Raw genomic sequence first — 15,930 nt, 5'->3', positions numbered from 1 at the left:
AAAAAATAAAAACCACAATTCCTCGGTCCTAGGAATGTGGCTTAGTGGTGCACTGCTTGCCTGCCATGCCTGAAGCCCCAGTTCCTTTTCTCAGACAAACCATTGGGATCACTGCTACCATCTTAATCAGTGTATGAAGGGAAAGAAGCCCGGCAGATTAAAACAGATTCCATATGGTGTGTCTCATATATACAAGTGGAAAGTTTGAGCTCTAAATTCACAATAGGTAGCTTGTTAATTATTAAAATCTAGGAGAGCCAGGGAGGAGGGAGAGTAGAGGAGAAACAGGGAGGCTGCATGGTGGAGGAATAAGTGGAGGGTTCTACAGTGCAATGATGCTAGAGTTCACCAGACTGACCTATAAGTGTGCAACAGAAGGTAAGTGTTATTTGTGGGGACTGGTGGCTCCTGCCTGCCATCCTAAGCTGTTCATCTAGAGGCTGAAATCTGAGGAGGGAGGGTCAAAGGCAATCTACACAGGAAAATGCTTCTGATTCTCCTTTCCAATTAAACACCAGAAAACTGAAAGTGGAGCTGTGGCTCAAAGTGGGAGAGCCCTAGCCTTGAGCAAAAGATCCCAGGGACCTTGCCCTCATTCCAGGTTCAAGTCCCACAACTGAACATAGGAGAATAAAAATGACCTATTAGCATTACGTAAGTATCACCTGGTATATAGTTCAGGAAGACTCAGAAAACTTAGCTCAGAGATGTGAAACACTAGAAAATTGAAAACAGGCCATGGATGGTAGTTTATAAGACATTCCGATAATCCTGGCCTTTGGAAGCTGCCAGACATTTAGATTGTTCAAAGTTACGTGGGTTTTGTAGCCACACATTGATTCAAAAAAAGGTTCTATAAAGGAAGACAGTGAGGGGCTAATGATGTTAATAATTTCCATTTCTACGTTATGCATTCCACATATCATTCTAGAATTTCATACCACACCCCAGAATTAGAATATCTTAACTGAAAATGGACAAATAAAATGAAGTCATGTTTTTAAATTATAAAATAAGGTATACCTTTTCTCCTCAATTATTCAAACCTTGGTTTAGGTGACACCATTGACAAATACAATGCAATGTTTAAGGCAGTTACTTGCATAGGTTTGTGTGTGTGTGTGTGTGTGTGTGTGTGTGTGTGTGTGTGTGTGTGTGTGTGTGTGTGTGTGTTTCCCTTATGCCAGAACTCTTCACCAGCCATGTATTCAGTTTGTTTGTTTGTTTGTTTGTTTGTTTTTGTTCCTGCCTGGGCACTCTACCACTTGAGGGAATTACTTGGAAATAAAGCCTCTCATTAGACTTTCCTGCCTGGGCCGGCTTGGAATCCATAATCTCCAGATCTCAGCTCCCTGAGTAGCTAGGATTATAGAAGGCGTGACCAATGCTTCCCCACCCAGGCAGGGTGGGTATGACTTACAGCAGTCCACAGCACTTTAGATAGCTATGGCTCTAGTGGACTCAGACACTGGCAGGAGCTGGCAGCAGTCCAGTAGGCACCTCCAGACTCAACACGGGGCTCCACTGTGAAATTCTTGCCGGCCTGGAAAGAGCCTCTAGACTCCAGCCAAAGAATCCCCGAGGAAGCTCGAGACGGAGTTAAGCTGGTACGATCCTAAAGCCTGGGGTTATGGCTCCATTTGCTTTTAGAACTGGGGTTTGACTTTGCTGTGAGGGGGGAATGATCTCATGATCTTTATGAAGGGCTCAGGTCTTTTCCCTGTAGTTAGTTTTTTGGGATCACACAGATGTGGCTGGGGACAGCCTGAGTCACAGAGAATCCCCCTTACACAACCTTACCAATAATGGAGAGTACAAAAGAAGGGGCTATGTGAAGAAAGCGAGAGGCTTGGTGGTGTCACTCACTGTAAGGTGACCTGGTAGGACCTCGAGGCTCCTGAACTCGATTACCGCCATCTGTGTATTATGAAAGAACAGCTGGATTTACTTGTATGTTTTTTGGGGTGGTGAAATGTACTTTTGGTGTGTGTGTGTGTGTGTGTGTGTGTGTGTGTGTGTGTGTGTGTCTATACCACCCACACAGGAAATTGAATCCAGAGACTCACATAATTGTGTAGCAGCTTTTGTTCAAGCCCGAGGCTCTACCACATTTGCCACAGTCCACTTCAGGCATATTGAGCAATCAATTGCAGAAGAGTCTCTTGTGCTTTTCTCTTGGGCTGACTTTGGATGGTGATCCTCACACCTCAGCCTCCCCAGTAGATAGGATTACAGACCAGAGCCCAGGGCTCCTGATTCACACTGGTCTCTTAGCTCTTTGTCACCAGCCTTGGCTTGAATTGCCCATTGTCTAAAATTCTTTGCTTACCCACCTTAATTTTTTTATTCAAATGAGCTAGAAAAGGAGACTCTGACTTGAGACACTTTATTGGTGAAGAGTCAGAAACTGAAGCTCCTTGGGGTATTCTTTTGTTGCTACCAGGGCACTGTTTCTCAGTAGGGTTTGCTGTTGTCCTTTGAGATGCAATTTCACTGAAGGGTTTTTAGTATCTGATTGGCAGTAAGAGTCTCACAGACTTTCCCACTGGGCTTGATGCTCACATCCCAGACACCTGAGTACAGGGATGATTCTTGGGCCCTGCTGGCTCACTGGCTTAGCATAGGCACCAATGTCTAGAGAAGTCTTGAAATATTTTTATATCCAGTGTACTCACCTGACTAATCCTTTCATCAATGCACAGGTAGGTCAATGAGAGATCCTCTCTATGTGCATGACATGGAGTTTTTGACAGGCAATGCTGGGATGAAACCCATACCTAGCTATGAGCTCTAGGTTGGAATGTTTCTCTCTTCTCTTTTAAATTAGGAAGAAACGTCTCAGACCCGTTCTACAAACACCCAAAGAGCAATGGAGAGACAGGAAAAACAAGGAGCCAGAGCCAGCACAGGTACAATGTTTGCTGAGACTTAGCTCTACTAGAGAAATCTGGCTATGTCCCCAACCTCCAGAGACTGATATGTGTATCCAAGACAGCCAATGGGGAAGACTCCCGGGATGACAGGGCCGAGCTCAATACTGAGCTGAACCCTGGGCTAGAGGCCTAGGTGGTATGAGAGGCCACAATGTGGGTGGGCTGCCTGTCCCAGCTGCAAATGTACCAAAAAAGCCCCATCTCTTCCCTGAACTGTTTCTTTCGTGTGTGGTTCCTGGGCCTAGAACTCTGCCTGGGCAGTGTACCTGAGCTCTTCAGCTCCAGCCTACAGCCCTACCCTTGAGCCAAGCACCATTTCCCCTTTACTAGAGGTTAACTGGAGGAACGAGTCTCAGGACAAGGTGGGTAATGTGCTCCTAACTTCTGCGCTGTAACCTCCTTCCTCAGGTTCTCTACGTGAAGAGGCCGTTGGCTTGGCAGCTCCTCCGAATGAGCCTCAGATGTGCGGTGCTGTCCCTCAGGTCTCTCCGGAAGATCCTCAGTTAATTGCAAGTCCACAGGACAATCCTGTCCATCCTTCCTGGGCAGTGCCACCGATGAGCACTTCCGGATTCCTAGACGCCCCGAGCTGTGCAGGCCTGGGGACCCCTTCGGCTATCCCTGAGGTCCCCAAACAGCCAGGGTTGTGGATCCCTCCTGAGCTCTGTGGGGTCCCTGAACCTGCAGGGATGAGGATCCCTCCTGGTGTCTTTGGGGTCCCCAAGAGTCCAGGGCTGTGGATCCCCCCAGCTGTCCCTGAGGTCCCCAAACACCCAGGGTTTTGCATCCCTCCTGGGCTCTCTGGTGTTCGCGACAAAACAGGGGTATGGATCCCTCCTGGGTTCTCGGTAGTCAGCGACCAAACACGTTGGTGGATCCCTCCTGGGGTCTCGGGGGTCTGTGACAGAACAGGGTTGTGGAACCCACCTGGTGTCTCTAGATTCCGAGACACAACAGGGTTGTGCATCCCTCCCAATGCCTCTGGGGTCTGCGACAGAACAGGGTTGTGGATTCCTCACGATGCCTACGGGATCCGCGACAGAACAGGCTTGTGGATTCCTCGCGATGCCTACAGGATCCACAACAGAACAGGCTTGTGGATTCCTCACGATGCCTCCGGGATCCGCGACAGGACAGGCTTGTGGATTCCTCATGATGCCTCCGGGATCCGCGACAGAACAGGCTTGTGGATCCCTGCCGAAATCTGCAGGGTCCACCAACGCTCAGGGTTATGGATCTCTCCTGGTGTCTCTGGTGACCCTGATCATCCACGGTTGTGGAACCCTCCTGTTGTTTCAGGTGTCCCCGATCGTCCAGGGTTGTAGATCCCTCCCCCTGTTCCTCAGGGACCTTACTGCCCACAGCAGCTGAATTCTCTCTGTTTCAATGGGATTTCCTGCAGCCATCAGGAGGGCACTTCTACCGCTAAAACAGGTCCAGCGCCAACCTCTTGGTTGAGGCTTCTCCCCCTGTCCCTGTGACCTTCGTCCAACCTCAGGAGGCGACTCTACCCACTGTCTCTGAGATTCCCTGCTCCCCTCAGGAGAGGACTCCTCCCGCTGTCCCTGGGGCCCCAGCCCTCCTCAGGAGGCTTCTCTACCCAGTTTCCCTAAGGTGTCCAGCCACTCACTGTAGGGGCTAATGTCCTCTCTCTGACATCCTATGCTACCCTTAGGAGGCACCCCTCCCACCATACCTGAAATTCAATGGAATGTGGGAAAATGTAACATGGATTATTGTTGTAATGTGCAAACGTATTGCTGTCATGGAATTGGGCCAGAATGGGCTGTGGCTTAGAGTCCCTCCTTCCCCCTCCCCTTGCCTCCCTCTGTTTACCAGACTTACCACCCTTTTCCCTGCCATTGGTATACCCACACGAAGGCTGTATTTTAAGACATTCTTGTGTCCACAAACACATTCCGATGATCAATAAAGTATGAGATTTATAGTGTAAAACCCTCAGCATGTTTGCTGCATTCTTTCAAAACTGCCTGCTTTTAGATTTTTGGTGCTCCTTGGCCCACACCAGAAAAAGTTACAGGACAACATAGACTCAAACACAGCCATAGTGTGGACTATTGAATCCCTTGGTGCCCCTGGGTGCAGCCTGGGAATCCCTCCAGGTGTCCCTGAGGTCCCCTATCTCCCACAGCCTGGGATCCTTCCCCTGTCCACCTGGTCCCTTTCTGTCCCTATCTTGGGACTCCTCCCTTTGTCCCTTTAGTCCCATTGTCCCGCAGCAGATTTCTCCCCCTTCCTTGGGATATCTTGCAACCAGTAGGAGTGCACTGCTACCACTAACACTGAGGTCCAAGGCAACATCAGGAGGGTGCTACTCCCCTTGTCCCTGAGCATCCTGACCAGCCTCAGGAGGTCCCTCAGCCCACTACCTCTGAGATTCAATGCCACCCTCAGGATGAGAACCCTCTCCAAAACTGTGGCCTCTTTCCCAAACACTAGAGATCCCAGGTCCTTGAGTTCCAATCCCAACTTGACAAGGTGACTCCTCCATCTATCCCTCAGGTCCTCAGACACCCTCAACCTAGTGGGCCTCCCATTCTATCTGGAGTCCCTTGGCACCTGCAGCAGTTTCCTGTCTCTCCTGATTCTTGCCTAGCTCCTCAAGGAGGATACTTGGGGCTACATGATGGTAGATTAGTCTGGCAATCTTAGTTACTCAAGAGACTAGGATATGAAGATCAGTGTTCAAAGCTTTCCTGTACAGAAAAGCCTGAAATTCTTGGCCAATTCATCAGGAAAGCAGTGGAAGGACATCTGCACCCAAAGTAGTCAGGCACCAATCTTGAATAAGCCAAGTAAGACTGTGAAGTCCTGAGATCAAGTCCATGGATGGCACCAAAATAAGGAAAACATAAAATAAAAAGACAAATTAAATTTAAAAAAAGAAGGCAAAAGAAACCAATGTCAACAACCAAAACCAACCTGTGATCCTTGACAACTTTGTTGCAGCACTGGAAATGGAGCCTCCTTCCTGGACAATGTTACACTCACATAGGCTTTTCCCTGCTCTCCTTGGGGCACACACATGCCTGCAGCACTTGTCAGCTCCTTCTGATTCTCACCTGAATGATATTACTAAAGACCATTGGAAAGGACCCTAATCTCTCTGAAAATTATTTCATTCACTTTGGCCCCACTATCACCAAAGCCCCAGAAAAACACAAGAGAACTGTATACTTGATGTTTGGGTGGTCAGGACACAGAGAAGGGAAGTAGGAAAGAACCTGGGTAAGCCACAGTGCCCAAAGCAGTGTAGAAAAGAAGGATGACTAGGTCATCAGGACAAAGACCTTCCCCACCCAGCCCATGACCTTGAGCTGTCCTGTGTGCAGGACCCTGGACCTCACCTCACCTAGGAAGTCTTGCATGGAATGATGGGCTAAGCGGACCCCAGAGGTGTATGTGAGATTAGCCAACCCATCAGAGGGGCTACAGGATGAATGGAGAGTCAATTCAGGCTGTCTGGAGACCCTGACAAGGTCTGGGATTTGATATGACTTATGGGCTTTCCAAGTGGTTTCTTGTCTTAAAGACCCCAATAATATGTCAGGGGCTCTTATCTTCTTCCTCATTAAATCTTTATTATTATTGGTCTCATTCTTGTAGACTATAGAGACAGTGGAGTTGATAATGGTGTTCCAATTTTCCACATCATAAGGACACCCTCCCTCTACTGCCTGCTTTCTTTAAATGTACCTGGCCTCTTTCTGTGCAATAATTCATCATATTAAGAATCTTTCAGGGCATCAAGAGTTTGGCCTACTGGTAGAGTGCTGGCCTAGCATGCATGAAGATCTGGGTTCAATTCCTCAGTCCCACACACATAGAAAAGATGGAAGTGATGCTGTGGTTAGGCCCCGGACAAGAAACTATTATGGTGTCCAAAGTGAGGCCTAGGAGTAGAGTGCTTGTGTTGGCATACTCGAATCTCTGAGGTCCAGTTATTGCTCCAATACACAGAAAGAGTCAGAAGTAGTGCTGCTGCTCAAGCAGTGGAGTGTTAGACTAGAGAAAGTTCAAGGATAGTACCCAGGCCCTGAGGGTAAGCCCCAGGCTAGGCAAAATAAAAAGAAAAGAGCAAAAAATAATTCCTGGTTCCCGGGAATGTGGCTTAGTGGTGCACTGGTTGCCTACCATGCCTGAAGCCCTGGTTCCATTTCACATACAGAGACTCTTGGGATCACTGCTGGTGTACTGATCTGTATATGAAATGAAAGGAGCCAGGCAGAGGAAAACAGATTTCATATGCTGTATCTCATATATACAAAAGGAAAGTTTGATCTCTAAATTGAAAATGAGTAGCTTGTTAATTATTAGAAGCTAGGAGAAGTAGGGAGGAGGGAACTTCGAGGAGAAACAGGGAGGCTGCATGATGGAGGAATAATTAGAGGGTTATACAGTGCAATGATGCTACAGTTCACCAGACCTATGAGTGTTCACCAGTCCTATAAGTGTTCACCAGAAAATAAGTGTTACTAGATGGGCACTTGGGGCTCCTGCTTGCAATCATAGCTATTCATTTGGAAGCTGAAACCTGAGGAGCAAGGGTCAAAGACATTCTACACAGGAAATGCTTCCAATTCTCCTTTCCAATTAAACACCAGAAAACTGGATGTGGAGCTGAGACTCAAAGCTGGAGAGCCCTAGTCTTGAGGAAAATAGCTCTGGGACAGTGCCCTCATTCCAAGTTCAAGCCCTACAACTGACCACACAAGAGGAATACCAATGACCTATTAGCATTACATAATAATCACTTGGTATATATCTCATGAAGACACCTAAGACTTGAGCTCAGAGATGTCAAACACTTGAAAATTGAAAAAAGGCCAAAGATAGTAGATTCTAAGACATTCCTATAATCCTGGCCTTTGAAAGGCGCCAGCAGTTTAGATTGTTCAAAGTCATGTGGCTATTGTAGCCACATGTTGACTCAAAAAAAGGTTCTATAAAGGAAGAATGTGAGGGGCTAAAAATGTTAATAATTTCCATTTCAAACTTACACATTGCACACCCCATAATTAGAATATCTTAACTAAAAATGAACAAATTAAATGAGGTCATATTTTGAATTATAAAATGAGATATAGCTTTTTCTCCTCAATTATTCAAACTTTGGTTTAGGGGATAGGATTGTCCAATATGATGAAATTGCTAAGGTAGTGATTTGCATATGTTTGTGTGTGTGAGTGTGTGGCTGGTGCATAGGGTGTTAACCTTGAGCTGAAGAGCTTACAGAAAATGCTCAGGCCTTGTGATAGGGCAGTAGCCTTTTGCTGAAGAGCACAAGGACACCTCTCAGGCCTAGTTCAAGTTCTATGACTCACAAAAAGAAACAAAAAGGAAAACATTTTGCCAGAAGTCACACCTCCACAGGTATCAGAGTCATGAGTATATGACAGAATCTCTGTAAATGTAATTATTAGAGTACATCTTTTGACCAGAAATCTACCTCCAGCAATCATTAGATCACCTACACTGGATAGAAACAGAGCTTATGCAAATTTTGTCAGAAACCTGAGTAAATTATATGGAGAAATGTTTCATATCAGAGGGAAACTAGGTGTAACATGCATTGAGTCCACCTTTCTTCTTTAGTTACTGACTGTGGACTTATCCCCTTGTTTAGTAAGACATCTCTTTCATCAGAACTTATATATTGAACTTAGTTATCTGTCTATTTCTGGTATCTGATCCTTGTAACCTAGTATTGCTCCTTTACATCTGGCATCTCTTTAAGGGAATAACCACCACCACAGGACAAAATCTGTAGTCTTTTATTGAAAAGACTATGGATTTCCTATAATGTCAATAATTCACCCAATAGGTGTGTATTACATTCCTACTAAGATATTTATTCTTTTAATCAATCAAGATTGCCATTTTATAATTACTATCAATTTCTTCTCATTTATTTTAGCTGCAGAAGTAATTTCCTTCAAAATTCCTAGTAGAGCATTTGAGTTTAGAGAATTATATTTTATGTTTATCATACTACGTCTGATTTTATGCAATAAAAATTTTATAGCTTCTGAAAGCTCTTATTTAGTCTAAATTTCCATAGAAACTAGGACAAGATTAACTTGAACTGTGACACAAATATTTTATTTTTTTGTGGGTCATGGGGCTTGAACTCTACCTGGGCGATGTTCCTGAGCTCTTCAGCTGAAGTCTATGACCCCACCCTTGAGCCATAGCCCTTCTCCCTGCCAGACTCTGGAGTAACTAGGATTATTGGTATGAACCACTGAGCTAGGCTAGTGACACAAATCTTTACAAATAGCTTGTGCTGTTAACAGACATAGAAATACACTTCAATATTTTATCTATTTCAGTCCAGGAGCATGGTCTACTGGTAGAGTGTTCACCTAGTATGCATCATGCCCTGTGTTCGATTCCTCCCTACCACATATACAGAAAATACTAGATATGGAACTGTGGTTCAAGTGGTAGAACACTAGCCTTGTGCAAAAGTATCCAAGGACAGTGCCGAGGTCTTGAGTTCAAGCCCCTGGACTGGCAAGAAAAAAATTTGAACTGTTTCATAATATTTCAAAGATTTACTCTAAATTCATATCTAATTTACACTTTAAACCCTACATAATGGAATTAGAAACAAAAGTTTTCTAATTTTACTGTTTTTTTTTATTTCAGTCCTACACAAAAATGTCAGTGTGATTATGTCATAATACTATTCCTCTTTAATAACAAGAAAAACATTCAGTTTGGCTTCAGCATTTATGAAGTTAGTATTATGCTAAGAGAAATAGACTTCAGACAAAGGTATCTCACTTACAATGGGTGCGTCCTTAGCTACAGAATTAAAACCATGTGAAATTCTAAAGAAAAAGCAGAAAAGTAATCACTAACGACGTGGATTTAATGAACTGGGAGTTATTAGATGAAGACAGTAGGTTTTGGTGATGCAAGAGAAGTAAGTTTTGGAGATGTAATGTACTGCAAGTTTCCAAGTGCAGTTTATTGTGCTTGGAATTTGGTGAGAATAGGTCTTAAGGGTTCTCAGCACACATATGATGTGACTATGAGTATTGGTAACTGGATTGGTAAATCATAGTTTAGAATGTAAATGATTCATTAAACTATAGTCTTCAAAATATAAAATCTTAATTTTACTTCAATAAAAATAAGATTTTAAAGTTAAATCTAGCCTCATGGAATTTTTTATTAATTGAAATTCTTGCATAAATTTGTTTATAAGAATAGTCACATGTAGACATAATAAAATGCTAATTTTAAACAAGCAGAAATGTATTCCATATTGGAACAGGGTATGTGTGTGTATGTGTGTGTGTGTGTTTGAAGCAATAAAAAAATTTCAAAAATGTAAATCCCAGTGGGAGTTTAGCCTAGTGATAGAGAGCTTGCCTAGCATGCACAAAGACCCAGGTTCAATTCCTTGGTACCACATACATAGATAAAAGACAGAAATGGTACATTGGCTCAAGTGGTAGAGGTCTAGCCTTGAGAACAGCCCAAGGGCAAGACCCAGGCCCTGAGTTCAAGGCCCAGGACAGTAAAAACAAAACAAAATCAAACAAACCCAAAAATAAATCATAACTCAACTCTATTTGTGATTATGAGTTTTCCAAAAATTGAAGCTGGATGAAGATTATATCAAATAAATGATGATTATTATAAAATCCTATCCTATCCTAAATAACAAATTTATATTATGAATGAGAAAAAATGAGCGAGGCCAAGTGGCTCATACCTGTAATCCTAGCTACTCAGTTGGCTGAGATTTGAGGTTCGAGGTTCAAATGCAGCCTGGACATTACAAGATCTGAGATTTTGAACTCCAATTTACATCTAGAAAACAGGAAATGAGACTTGTATCAAGGCTAGGGCAGTAGCCTTGAGCTGAAGAGCTCATGGACAGCACCCAGGCCAAGTTCAATCCCCTTTTCCCACCAAAAAAAATCAGAAAAATGGATAACTGTTACCATTATGCTGAGGAAGTGTTACTTTCATATTGTAAAATAAAAGCGCTGTCTGCCATTAAACATGTCATTTTTTGCAAGTATATGCAGACTTTATTTGGGAATGTTTCAGTATTAAATGAACAAAATAGTTGCATACATATACATCTCTACTTTCAGAGCTACTCAACAACGAAATGACCTTTGTTAAGGAAGATGTTTTGACATTTAAGTTTCTATCTCACAATATCTGATCACATGACTGGAAAATGCCTTTTCCCCCCTATTTATTTCAGTGTGATGAAGCCCAGTGGAATTCATCTAAACACTTACTTTTTTGAGTTTCATAAATTGAGTCTTTCAGGAGCAGCACTTTCCTTGCTCTTTGTTTACTGGATTTAAAGTTTCTTACAGTTGCTATAATTTTTTAGTGTAGAAGTAGAAGAATAAGGAAGAGGAGAGGAGGAAGAAGAGGCAGAGGAGGAGGAGCAGGAAGAGGAGGAAGAGGAAGAGGAGGAATTGAAGGAGGAGAAAGAGAAGAAGAAATGTTAGACTCTACCACTGGAATTACATCTTTAATGATATTTTCATTCAAAAACAAACTGTTTAATATTATAGTTCACAGGCTGAAGAAATATTATTAAATATTTTTACTGTAATCAATTGAAGGTTACATTATATTCACCAGATAGAAGGTGCATTACTTCACAAACATTGATACCCTTACTCATGTCTTGGTCCCATTTCCCTCCCCCCACCCTTGCCCCTCATCTTGTTTCCCCCCTTCTCTATCCTATTTTAAATAACCAAATACACATATATACAATATATCAGATAAAAAGATGAAATACTGTAACAATATGAGATAATCGAGGGACAGCCAAGGAGATGAGACATAACATAGTACATTAAGGACAACAATCACTCATTCTATGGCTTTTGTTTCTATATCCTGGAGGTCCTTTCTTTTAGCATCATACTGTATGGCCTTAGGTATCTAGGTTTTGCTCTATTGTAAATCTCTGCTAGGAGAGCCCAAGGTTTCTCCTGATTAGGACAAATGAGGGAAACCATTGAGCCTATGTTCCTCTGAGTCTGGCTTACTTTACTTGATATGATTTTTTCTAAGTCTTTCCATTTCCTTACAATGGGGTGATGTTGTTCTTTCTGACAGCAGCGTAGAATTCCATTGTGTATAAATACCACATCTTGTTGATCCACTCATCAAGTGAGGGGCATCTGGGTTGGTTCAATATCTTTGTTATGGTAAATAGTGCTGCAATTAGTGTTCAGCATTTTTCTTAGGTTGTATATTCCTGTTGCCAAAAAGAGGGCAAGATATCATTGAATCAACTGTCATACCAAGCTCATCCTCACAAGAAGTTGACTACTCCCATTGTAATTGCATCAGTCTATTCAGGACATCCAAAATCTCATGACTGAGGTGCCTTTGAAGCCTCCCACTACATCCCTGCTACAAGGACATAATGTGTGTTCAAACCAGAGCAGCCCTTTTATTTTGAGTTGCATCTTCAGACATCTCCATCTGAAAAATGATAATGCCCTTGTAGAAAGGAGAGTTCTGTCAGAGAGGTCTGGCCCTTGGCATTCTACTTGTATTCTACTGAAGTGGTCCTGAGTGGAGACAGGTAGAGGAGTCCCCTTAATCTTACCAATAACAACTGTGAAAGGCCAATTTTAGATTCCTCACAAAACTGTACATACATTTGCCATACAATTCAGGAATACCAATCTTGAATATCTATCCACAAGATGACAAGTCAGGATACAGTAAAGCCACTGGCACAGAAATCGTTAATGTTGTAGCATTCACCACAGTGTTCTCCACCTCCAAATCCTCAGGCCTACAGTAGTGTCTTGAAATCTGGGTTTTTTGTATACTTGGTTGTATCTTGAGAATGTGCCCTGTGTAATGAAGTCCAACCATTCAACAATCCCAGGCAGCTTAAATGAGAAAGAAGAAATATGGGCATTTCTTACTCCTGGTGAAGGCTGTCTGTACCCCTTTCAGATATTCCTCATTAGAGAAATGGTTTAGTTCCCACAACTAAGTTCTCTCCCACAAACCTCAAGAGTGAAGATGGATCATACCACAACCCACTGAGATATGGTCTTGATAACTTTGGGCCCTGGTTATCCGTGAACCACAAAGTTCCCCCTCATGACCAATCAGATTAGACGCATGAACTGTGGCACCAGGCAAAAAGAAGGGTCATTTTCAGTGCAACTTCCATACTTTATTGCAAATCAACACAGAGCTGAATGGTGGAGATTGAGCTGACATAAACAAGGCTCTGTTTTCCATCGAATTCCCAGCACCCAGAATTATTTTGAAAAGAAAGAAACTTCATTTGAATCATGTCAAACAGAATACTTATCTGAGACACACAACACCGATAAGTGAATTCATGTGCAAAGCAAAGCATCATGTGAAAAGAAACACGACATTTCCATATCATCTAGCTGTTCGGGTTGCCTGTCAATTTCTCCATCCTGTGTATCTACCACCTCAGATCAGTTCCAAGCAGTCTTTTCAGCCAGTTTCTCATTCTGCTCTTGTAATTGTGCAGTCAGTATTCGGTCCTAAACCCCAGAGTCTTCATTCTTTTATAACTGTTACAAATAAAAAGATTTGCCTCAGTTAGCCATTATATATCAAAGTATCATAAATGATGTTCCAGGTTGATGAGAAATAAGTTTCTTTATTTTAATGTATAGGGTGCAGCCCTGCCTGCAGTACGTTGGAGTTAGATCTAAAGGCACATACTCAGGCGAGCTTCAGCAATAGGGCCTTGTCCCACCCACCCTCTGGTGCCTCCTTTGGACTCCAGCCAAGGGCTGCTACACAGCTGGCACTCACCCTAATGCTCCCTCACCCTGATGCTCCAGCTCCAGGAAGAGCTCCTCCAGCCACCAGGCCCTGGCGGTGCATGTTGATTCCTCCGGGCACTAACATGTTCCTCGACTTCTGCTTCTTACTCTCCTTAAGACCCACCCTACAAAGTATTATAAATTGGGTAGTTTGAGCATCCTGCAGTTCAGAGAGCTGTAGCTCTTGGAGCTTCCGCAGTCTCCTCAGCAGCGGTGCCTCCTGTGCTAGCCTACCAGCAGCCAGCATTCTGTGGAAGCATCGAAGGCTCCTGTGCTGCTAGGATTTCCCTTTGATGGACCTAACATCAGGAAGGATTAGAGGGACTGACAAAGGGAAGGAATTATGACCAGGAGGATTCCGAAGAGCTCCGGAAATTCAGTTCGACGAGGGCTTGCTACTGTGTTCGCAGAAACTGGAAACAGGGGACACTTGGCTTCAAGCCAATGCTACCATCCCAATCTTTGGCAAGCGCCATCTTGTGTCTGCATTGGCTCAGCCTGGAAGCACATCCTGCAGGAGTCTTTCCCAGCAGCAGCCAACCAGAAGGTGCCTGTGGGACCTGAGGGCCGAAGTCACTCCTCAATAAAAGGCTGTTCATCTTCAAAGCACTCCTGATTTCTGAGAGTGCCATCTGAAGACATTGTGAAGAGAATTTGACAGTCTCTGCTTCACTCATTACTCTGGACAGGACTCAGCATGTTCAAGGTCACCAAGAGGAAGCATGTGGTGAAGGAGGTGCTGGGGGAACACATGTACCCTCTGACAAGCTGCAGATTGTGAGGGTACTCAGGACCCCAGGAAACAATCTACTTGAGGTGGAGACAGCACAGGGGCAGCTCTTCCTGGTGAGCATACCCTCCATGTATGGAAAGAACATCTGGATTAAGAGAGGAGACTTTCTCATTGTTGACCCCATTGAAGAGGGACAGAAAGTGAAGGCTGAGATCTCCTTTGTGCTCTGCAAGGACCATGTGCACTCTCTGCAGAAGGAACTGCTCTGGCCTGAAGCATTCTATGAAGTGGCTGAGAAACAGAACAACAAGAACAGGCAGCCTCAGCCAGAGCTCATAGATGAGCCACAGACCTAAGGAGAAGAGTCTCGCTTTGAAGTTGATCCTGACCTCTTCAGTTAACACCTACCGCAGACAGTATCATGAAAATGAAGAGGAAGAGGCAGGCTGAGAGCCAGGGATCCACTTCTCCACTTGCTCAGGAGCTAGTCCCTGGTTCCTCTGGGCTTGGAAATTCCTAGGGTACCCTGCAGATCTTCTGCCCTGGATGGGGACAGGGCAGGGTCCCCCTTAAATCCTAGCTACTCAGAAGGATGAGATTTGAGGATTGTGGTTGAAGGCCTGCCAAGGCAGAAAAAGCCCATGACAGGATTATATCTCCTTTGGAAAAAAAAAAGACATGCGCTGGTGGATTTTGCCTGTTATCCTAGCTACTTGGAGCTGAGTTTTCGTTTAAAGCCAGCTAAGTCAGGGTAGTGTGAGATTCTTATCTCCAGTTAAACAACAAAAAATTATGATTCTATAGACATGTTTTATTATATACATTAAAATGTATCTATTTTAATTATGTTTTCGAAGAACTAAGTACCAGTAATTATATATGGAGATTCCCTTCTTCAATACTTGTTTGTTAACATGTCTTTGAAATAGGATGAAAGTCAACATTAATAAATTCTTGAAATAAATAAAACAAAAAAATTCATTTTCCTATCCTAAGTAACAATTATATTATGAAAGAGAAAGAAATGAGCTTGGCCCAGAGGCTCATGCATATAATCTTAGCTACTCAGTTGGCTGAGATCTGAGGTTCAGGGATAGCACCATGGCCAAGTTCAATCCACTGACCCACTAAAAAAAAAATCAGAAAAAAAGAATAATTCTTTTCATTAGGCTGAGGAAGTGTAACTTTCATATTATAAAATACAAGTGTTTTCATTAAACATGTCATTTTTACTTATACATTGATAGTTGGTCTTGTATGTTACCATTTTATGATAATAAAGTGTTTTGGAATCATGAATTAGGGATTATAATTGGATATTACTCTCACTTCTTTTTACAGTTGCAGCCATTGACTAAAGAGCCTTAGATTTATTAGATAAGTGCTCTACTGCTTGATCCATTTCCTAGTCCTT

The 15,930-nt window shown here is 43.3% G+C and overlaps 1 pseudogene; it reads left to right on the top strand.

Annotated features, from left to right (window-relative positions):
• The first annotated feature begins 14,480 nt into the window (after nucleotides 1-14,480).
• On the top strand, nucleotides 14,481-14,966 carry LOC150040138 (putative RNA-binding protein EIF1AD pseudogene; annotated as a pseudogene).
• Nucleotides 14,967-15,930: the final 964 nt, after the last annotated feature.

Source organism: Megascapheus bottae, unplaced genomic scaffold (genome assembly GCF_031878675.1).
Source record: "Megascapheus bottae isolate mThoBot1 unplaced genomic scaffold, mThoBot2.hap1 HAP1_SCAFFOLD_99, whole genome shotgun sequence".
NCBI lineage: Eukaryota > Metazoa > Chordata > Mammalia > Rodentia > Geomyidae > Megascapheus > Megascapheus bottae.
The sequence above is the reverse complement of the archived record's forward strand: the minus strand, read 5'-3'. Positions and strand labels throughout refer to the sequence as shown.